This window comes from Mustela nigripes, chromosome 5 (genome assembly GCF_022355385.1).
Source record: "Mustela nigripes isolate SB6536 chromosome 5, MUSNIG.SB6536, whole genome shotgun sequence".
NCBI lineage: Eukaryota > Metazoa > Chordata > Mammalia > Carnivora > Mustelidae > Mustela > Mustela nigripes.
Window position 1 is genome coordinate 21267285 of NC_081561.1, and position 9248 is coordinate 21276532.

The following is a 9248-nucleotide window of genomic DNA, read 5'->3' on the forward strand; positions in this document are numbered from 1 at the left end:
TGTTCACCTCATGTGTATTGGGCAAGATCCGTAGCTGCAAGCAACAGAATCTGGTCCTGGGTATTTATTATTTATAAATTATTTTATAATAATAATAATTATAAACTACTTATTTATTATTGTTTACTAGAGAGAGAGAGAGAGAGAGAGAGCGCACACGCATGAGTGGGGGCGGGAGAGGGGAGTGAATCACAAGCTGACTCCTCGCTGAGCAAGCTGAGCACAGAGCCTGACTTAGGACTTGATCTCATAACCCTGACATCACGACCTGAGCCAAAATCAAGAGTGGGAGGCTTAAATGGCTGTGCCCCTGGTCCTGGGTAATTTAAATAAAAATGTATTTATTGGGGCACCTGGGTAGCTCAGTCATTAAACGTCTGTCTTGGCTCAGGTCATGATCCCGGGGTCCTGGAATCGAGCCCTGCATCCAGCTCCCTGCTGGGCGGGAAGCCTGCTTCTCCCTCACCTTCTGCCCCTGCTTGTGTTCCCTCTCTCGCTGTGTTTCTGTCAACTAAATAAATTAAATCTTAAAAATAATAATAATAATAATAAAAGAAATGTATTTATTGAAACTATATTCAGGTTCCCAGAATCTGCAGGAGGATGGAAAATCAGCCTTAGGAAATAAATAGACCTAAAGTAAGGGAATTTGGTAAAGACAAGAAGCAAGAAGCAAAGAAACCACTGCCTTGGGGCAGAAATGTCCAATGGAGACATTGCCTCGGTACTACAGAGCAGCGATGGGAACAGATCCTGTACCCTCATTGGTCACAGTGAGAACTGTGAATGTACCTTCAATCCCTCTCTCTATAAGGCTACTGTTCCAGATGAAAATTTAGAAGCTGAAATACCTAATTGACCAAGGCAAAGTCATGTCCTTGTGTGTGCTGACTGCTGATTACTCACAAGGACACTCTCTACACATCAAACAATGCTACCACCAGAGCGCCTTCCTCTAAAAGGTCTTCTTGACAATAAAAATCTGAAACTCCAGAGAGGAGGGAAAATATCTTCATTATATCACTACCTACCACAAGATAGTAGCTCAAATATCAACAGAGAACCACAGGATAATAACAGAAAAATGGAAGGGGGCCATTAAGACGCCTCTACTCTGCTCTTGGCATTAATTTTGGCTGAAGTGTGCTCACATTTGGTTAGGCCACAAACTCGCAGGGCACTCACCAGCACCAACAAAGAGATTTTTGTCCCGTGTGGTTATTTCTTGATTACGGGGAAAGTCAGCGGCCTCGGAACAGGTGGCTTCCTTCAGTCAGCTGCGTTCCTGAGAGATGAGAGGCGAGGCAGGTCTTGCGAGATCTGTCACCGTCTGGCAGTGGCTCAGACATCCCAAGACTTCCCGTCACGTTCTGGAAAGAAGGGGACATTTCAGAAACTACAAAGCTTTTCTCAGTTTTGATTTGGTGCATGGCTCCCAACAGCTGTAAAAGTCGAAAAGTTGACCCTTCGGGGGTGGCGAACAAGGTCACGTCTGATTATAATGAGGTTGTGCCGGAGTGTACTGTTTTCAGAAGAGGGGAAAGATGACTGTGTATAAAATATGCAGAGAGTGAAGAGTGAAAAGAAAAAAAAAAAGGTGTTAGTTTTTTTTTTCTTTTTTTAAGATTCTATTTATTTACTTGACAGACAGATCACAAGTAGGCAGAGAGGCAGAGAGAGAGGAGGAAGCAGGCTCCCCGCTGAGCAGAGAGCCCGATGTGGGGCTCGATCCCAGGACCCTGAGATCACGACCTGAGCCAAAGGCAGAGGCTTAACCCACTGAGCCACCCAGGCACCCCAAAAGGTACTAGTTTTAGTTCAAGCCGAAGAGATTGAACCCACAATCCCAGTTACATATCATACATTTCTAGGGGCAGAAGGAATAACTGTCTTTGAAACACTCCGACATCATCTCCAAGAACATTCCCTGTTTTTAGTTTGTTTTAAGCTGTCATGATCGAACAGTGAGGGGTGATGGTGTCTAAACGCTAAACAGGTTAGTAAAACAAAATTATTGATTTAAAAACGAGGGACCGATTTTCACTGTGTCCTACGGATTCAGGAGCAAAGTGAAGAATTTTTCCCTTTGGACTTATTTCCTTTTATTTATTTCCTACTATAAGGAGATTATAAACAATTCAAACATGTCTCTCTCTTCTCTAGAGATTCAAACTGGAACTTTTTTTTTCCCCCTCAAAAGCAGTAGAGTTGTCTCTTCAAACAATTACCAGGTTTTTCAGGGTTCTGTTATCAGTTAGCTGATAGTGGAAGTGTTCCCGTCACTTTTGACAATAAATGCCAGCAGGAAGGTAGTTCCATTTTAATTATTTAGGATAGCAGCTCTTGACCCTCGAAGCATGTTAGAATCTCCTGGAGCACTTCAACAAAATGGATGTCTGGGCCTTCTTCCAGACCAGCTAAATCATCGTCTCTAGACACGGAGCCCATCTTGGTATTTTCTTTTTTTAACCTCTCAATTGAATCAAATGGGAACCTGGGCTAAAAACTCCTTCTGCCACTTCTTTGTGGCCAAGGATCGAATTTTGTACAAAAGGATTTCTATAAGGCTACAAAGAAAGAATTAAAGCTGAGATATTTCTGCCTCTCTTCCATAGAGGAACCCATGAGCTTGTGAGCCCAGATGTAATATAAAAACAATGACAGCAGATATCTCACCAAGCCCCATAGCTCTAGCTCTCTTTCTCCCTAATTAGTGTTTTTGATCCAGAAATGGTGCCTGAAACTTGTAGCTTCAGTATCTCTGACTTTCAGAGATCCTGGCTCTCACGACGTTGCTTGCTAGAAATGGTATCGTCCATCAGAGAATACAGGAATCCCAAGGCGTATGACTTTGACAATTTCTGGAAACATTTTTAAAGTACTTTTGAGATTCTAAGGGTGAGTTCCCCACTGGTATCCACTTGATGCGCAGAGGAAACTCAGGTAAAAGGAGTGCAGAGCAGGTTAACACTGAGCCCAGCTGGGGCCCAACTCCCACAGCACAGAGCGATGGCTCTCCGATCTGACATTCTGACTCGGTACATCAGAGGTAAAACCCTAAGATGGGCAATTTTTAAAATATGAACCTTCAGAAGATTCTGCAACAGATGGTCTGCAGGCCACCCAGGGAAATATGGCTATAGACTATTATAAGAAAAGCTTTCAAAGAAACCAGGAATATTTAGCTGGGGAAAGCTAAGCTGTCTTCAAATATTTAAAAGGTCTTCCTATTTGGAAAAAAAAAAAAAAAGTAAAATAAATTTTTTTAAAGCCCTCTTCTATAAGACCTCAAGAGACAGAAAAATGAAATATGGGTGAAACTGTAGAAAAACTGATTTGGCCTCAATTTAGAGAAGAATTTCATAGCAATCAAATTGGACTGCTTTGGAAAGCAGTATTTCTAGATTCGCCCTAGAATGACTGCCACTTAGAAAAGATATGATCAAGGGGATCCAAGTTTATGGAGGGTAGACGGTTCAGTTTGCCATGTCCCTTAAAATATGAATTTACTTTGAATAATAACATTTATCTCTATAGCGAGATAAGAAAAATGCAGCTGGGCATTTGTGCACCATTTTAACTAACTCATTTTCCTAAACCACATCATTGCATCTTGAATATTTTATACAAAGGAATCTTGAAACTAGCTTTTGAGTTAAGAAATTCTAACCTAAACAATTAATAGGGCTGCCAAAATAAAATGTTGATCAGCCATTTATAGCTTTATAGTCTAGCATCTAAGCTAATCTAATATAGGAATGGATACATAGATGGATAGATAGATAGACAGGACAGTAGAGGTAGAGAGAGACAGAGACAGAGATTCATTCACTGCTAGCTAAGACAGACTAAGCACTCCCCACTCCATCTCTGTTTGAATGTGCTTTAAAACCTAGAAAGAAGGAGATTGGAGTGGTTACTTGAAGATTCTGAAAAGAATATAGCAGAAAGTGGACTGGATAAGACCAGAATTCAAAGTACCATCAAACAGTTCACCAGTCGTATTCCCCTCTGGAGGTTCATGACCTGAATTCAAGATAACCCAAGAATTAAAAAGGGTCCTTGGCACAGACAGAAATCCAGGACAAGCATTCTAGTTCTGACTCAAGGAGTACTAAGAGGGTCTCCAAATGCTCATGGCAAGTGTGGAAGTCCCAATTTCTTTCTTTCTTTCTTTTTTTTTTTTTCCATCTTTTTCTTTTCCTTTGCTGCTTTCTTTAGTGCCTCAGCCAAGCGATCCTAGAGCAGTGGTGGCAATGACAACAAGTGATCCAGCAGGAGCCCATGACTTTGAGAAAAGACCTTCCCTTCCAAATACAGGCATTCTGGTTTCAAAAAGGGGAGGCGGGAGCCCCAGTTACTTCCTCTTCTCCTAATTTCCCATTCTAACCTCCCTGGACCCCAATGTAGGTACAGACAAGGAAAGCGTGCAACCCCACAGGATAGATGAAAGCCCTGGCTTTACGGCCAGAGGACTGAAAAGGAGGAGTTGAAGAAAAGTACTGGGGAGCTAGCAGAAAGGGAAGAGCTTGAGACGGTCACTCCTGCCGTTGTGTATGAACTCTTGTGCTTAGCTGAGCTACATGTGCAAGGATCTGAGTCTGAACAACACACACTAACTGTGAGAACCAAATGACAATTTAGTCCACTCTCCCCCCACCAAACCCCGAGTCCCAGACTGGCTGTACGTGGGACATGCAGGACAGATTGGAATAGGACTGCGAATGGATTTGAAAATCAAATCAACAGCGGGACTACAACCTGAAGAAGTCTAGTCAAGACCTGAAGAAGTCTAGTCAAGACCTGTGATTTGAACCCTAACAAGTTGACTGCTTCCAGAACAAAAAATACCAACATCTCTGTAGGCTTTCAACCAGAGCCAGCGATGCAAGGTGGTACTCAAAATGTCCACAACATAACTTGAAATTTCTCAGCAGATGCAGAACCTAGAAAACCCCAACTTGCGTAGGAAAAGACAATCTGAGATGACGGGCGTCCTGGAATTATCTGAGGGAAACTTTAAAGCAGTTCTATAAAATTCTCCAACAAGAAAGGGCAACGGAAACACCCTTGACAGAATGGGAAGACAGACAATCTCAGCAAAGAAGCAGAAGACATAAAGAAGAAATGAAGTGAAAATCTTAGCACTGAAAAATATAATAACTGAAAGGAAAATATTGTAGCTTGGTCTCTCTGACAGAAGGCAAGCGGCACAAGAAAGAGTCTGTAAGCTTGAAGACTGAAGGACAGAGGGAAGGAAGGGAGGTAGAGGAGGGAGAAAGAGAGAAGGGGAGACACATAGAAGAAAGAGAGAAGGTGAGAGGAGCAGTGGGGGCGGGAGGAAGAGAGAGAGGGAGCAAGGAAGGAAACAGAAAAGGAAAGCAAGAAAGCCAACAGAGCACCAGGGGACTGTGGGATAATGCCAAATGCTCCAACACTTGTATCCTCATAGTGCCAGGAAAAAGAAAAAAGATGTGGCTGGAAAAAATTGTGGAGGAATAATGGCTGAAAGCTTTGCAAATTTGGTGAAGGACTACCTAGAGAAGATCCTGCCTGCAACCTTGGGCAGAACAGCCAGCGTCTAAAGGGACAACAAGAAAAGCAGATTGGCCCAGCCCTCTGGGAACCCCAGCTGCAGGAGACAGAGAGCGATACCGCGCCCCCACCTCGTTTGGAATTAGTTTGTCTCCTCTGCCTTTCCGTAGCGCTCGCTCCACTGCTGCCCTGGGATTGGCTGGCGCTGCTGCAGGCGGAGGGTGGGGCGTCTCCCTGTTTCTCAGGTTGGAAGTTGCAGGTTCAGCTCTTCCAGCCAGGCTGCCCCTGGCGCTTTCTCTGATTGGGTTGTGCCACTCCCGGGGTTCGGGCTGTGTTAGGTGCGGGTCCGAGGATGCTACAGGATGCTACAGGGGAAAAAAGGAAAACTCACTCAGTATGAAAAGTCCGCTCTTCTCCAGCCCTCGTGCTGCCGCATTTACCTGCGCCCACAAGGTGCTGCCCCTGGGTGCTCCCCAGGTCTCGTAGGGGCTTTCGGTCAGAGAGACGAGGACGCCTGCTCCAGTCCCGCAACCCCATCCTTCCAGAACCGCTACAAAGGAGATATATATATATATATATATATAATATTATATGTATATAATATATATGCATATAATATATATGCATATTATTATATCACATTATTGATATATTATTAATATACAATATTAATATATATTATATACTTATATAATGTATTATATATTATAATATATAATATATATTATATATTATAATATATATATATAATATATATAATATAAATATATATTATATTATATATTTATATAATATACAATATATATACATATTATATTATACTATATATTACAATAATATACAATATATTAATATACAATATTATATGTTGTATATTATATATTTATATACATTATATACATATATGTATATTATATATTATATATATATATATATATATATATATTTGGGGGGCAGTTGCGAAATACTACAAAAGGTTACTTCTTGAATCTTCGGTAACATTTTCACGGATGAGTGCTAAATAAGTTGCTTCTGGTTTTCTGTTTATAGATGACTCAAAGGATTCTAATTCCCTTAATTATATTCCTAGTCACTTCCCCATCACACTGCCAATGCATCTTGAAAAACTAGTAGGATATTTTAAATGTATCCAAGAAAATCATCTTTTAGAAACTTAAAACGTTTGTCTCTAAATATATAGACTTTACAGATTTAAATAGTCGTGATTTTGGACTATTCTGCCACCGACTACTGTCATTAGTGCAAATAGTGGGAAGGTGGCTGTATATTGAAGCATATAGTCTTACATGTTAATCATACATTCTGTATTATTTATTCAGCAGATACTGAGTGTTCATCTAGTTCTGGCTTTGACAGTGGAGCAGCGATCAAGTTGGGTAAGGTCCTGTCTTCACCCTATCAATGTGGATATTTGAATAAAATACCGTAGGCAAGCTGACAAGCACAACTGTTCAGTAGTGTGAATATGTAGATATTTTCTTTCTTAATTATTCTGCAAATACAGCTTGCCTACTTGTCTTTTCCAATGCACTGTGTGGTTTTAGCTATGAGTAACCCTGCTCACTGAGAAATCCTTGCCTTGAAATATTTTGCAAATTTTTAAAATTTGGGCAACTATGTCAGCTTTACAAAAGCAAAAAACGAAAGAAAAAATATGTTAAGTCCAGTCTTGTTTCTACTGATTCGTGCTCTCCCAGCTGAAGTTAATAATTATACCTTTTATTTTCTTAAGCAACTTTTTAACTTAAAATGATAACATGACTTGGGCATCTGGGTGGCTCAGATGGCCAAGCATTTGCCTTCAGCTCAGGTCATGATCCCAGGATACTGGGATGGAGTCCCTCATCGGGCTCCCTGCTCATGAAGAGCCTACTCCTCCCTCTGCCTCTCTCTCTCTCATGAATAAATAGATAAAATCTTAAAAAAAAATGAAAAAAATGATAATATGACTTGACTTAGCCCGGTTTTCTCTTTTCCCATGTGGTTTATTAAATGTCACAGTTAACCTCAGGCCTAAAAATAAGGATAAAAATTTTTTTTTTTAAAGATTTTATTTATTTATTTATTTTTCAGAGAGCGAACACATAAGCAGGCAGAGTGGCAGGCAGAGGTGGAAAGAGAAACAGGCTCCTGCTGAGCAAGGAGCCCGATGCAGGGCTCGATCCCAAGACACCGATATCATGACCTGAGCTGAAGGCAGCGGTTTAACTGATTGAGCCACCCAGGCATCCCAATAAGGATAAATTCTTAACGAAAATGAATTTTTGTTTCTTCATTTTATATCATTTTGGCTTAATTACAACAGAAATTGGGTTAAGTGCTACAAATGCATTAGCTCATTAACTTGGGGGATAGTGTTAGCTTAGTATTCTGTACTTGAGCTCTGTGTCAGAAGTCAGCATACTTACGGTGTCGGACACCAGGCTTCAATCTTTCCTGTCTTCCTCGGTCTCCATCATACCCTCTCTGACCCATCTTTGGTCAATTATCATCTTCCAGAATGTTTTCACCTGGAACTGAGAGTAGACGCATGCCATCACTTCTCAAATATATCCAGGTGTGGTTCACAGCCAAGTCCGAGAGAGACTAAGGCAAGTCTATCATCACGATCACAGGCGGTGTGCACGCGTCTGTTTGTAGGAGTCCAAGAATGCAAATAACCCTCACTTGGCAGAAACACATTCAACTCATTAAAGCTGGTGGAAACTACAAAAATTTCACCGAGTTCCAAAAATCATATAACCTCTCAGTTTGTTTTGAGGCATTTTTCCCCTAACATTGGTTAAATAGCTATCATTTTTAACATTTGCATTCCTCCACCCCCCCCCCCCAGGGAGGATAGTACTATTGTAATTATACTACATTCTTCTGAGGTTCCATAACGAGCTATTATTTTGCTAATGGAATATTCAAGTAGTCTGTAGTAATTTATCAAATAGTCCTAAATCCCATTTTCTCAGTGTGAATCTTTTTGTTCACAGGTAAATTGATGTGTGGGGGGGTTATCCAGGCTTTTTTGTAATTCAAATTATCCATTTCACCTCCCTTCACAAAAAAAAAAAAAGAAAATACATTCAATCTTAGAAGAGTTTTTAGAAATATTTAGAATTAAAACTGTCCAGACTTCATGTAAGTGGTATTTTTTGCATTTTAATTTGTTTTCTATTTTTTGCATTTTGATACCTAATTTTGAAAAAGCCTCCAAACTGAGCTTGGGGGGGCGCAGTCAAAAATGTAATTCAAGTTCTTTCACACTACAATCTGTTCTTTGTCTGTTTAACTGCTCGCAGGAGAGCAGTATTTTAAATGAGATCCAGTGACAGGAAACGATCTTAGCTCAAGCTCTCCCACTTCCCTTCAGTCTGAACGACAAGAATTTAAACTGGTGCTGTTCTCATGGATATGGCCACTACTCTTCAGCCCAGAACTCTTCAACGTATAATGACTCGTGCACATATTGATGAATATATAAGAGCCCTTGAGTGAGAAAACTACGCCAACAGACCCAAGCTTGAAGAAGGGTTTTTAACTATTTAGACAACAGTAACAACACAAGCAAACAAATGCAAACGACTTGTAAAATTAACGAAGCCGCTGACCTGAAGGGTGCCAGTTCTTGTCATGATGGTGAAATGGCTCCTACTGCTGGTTCTGTCTCCTCAAATCAACCTTACAAGTTTATTTTGTCATAT

At 40.7% G+C, this 9248-nt stretch overlaps 1 long non-coding RNA gene across 1 annotated transcript; it reads right to left on the minus strand.

Annotated features, from left to right (window-relative positions):
- Positions 1-1259: 1259 nt before the first annotated feature.
- LOC132017139 (uncharacterized) lies at positions 1260-8053 on the minus strand. The gene is made up of 3 exons (XR_009404179.1): positions 7965-8053; positions 5667-5900; positions 1260-1370 (listed from the first exon to the last, which is right to left on the minus strand). It is a non-coding gene; the product is annotated as an uncharacterized LOC132017139 (long non-coding RNA).
- Positions 8054-9248: the final 1195 nt, after the last annotated feature.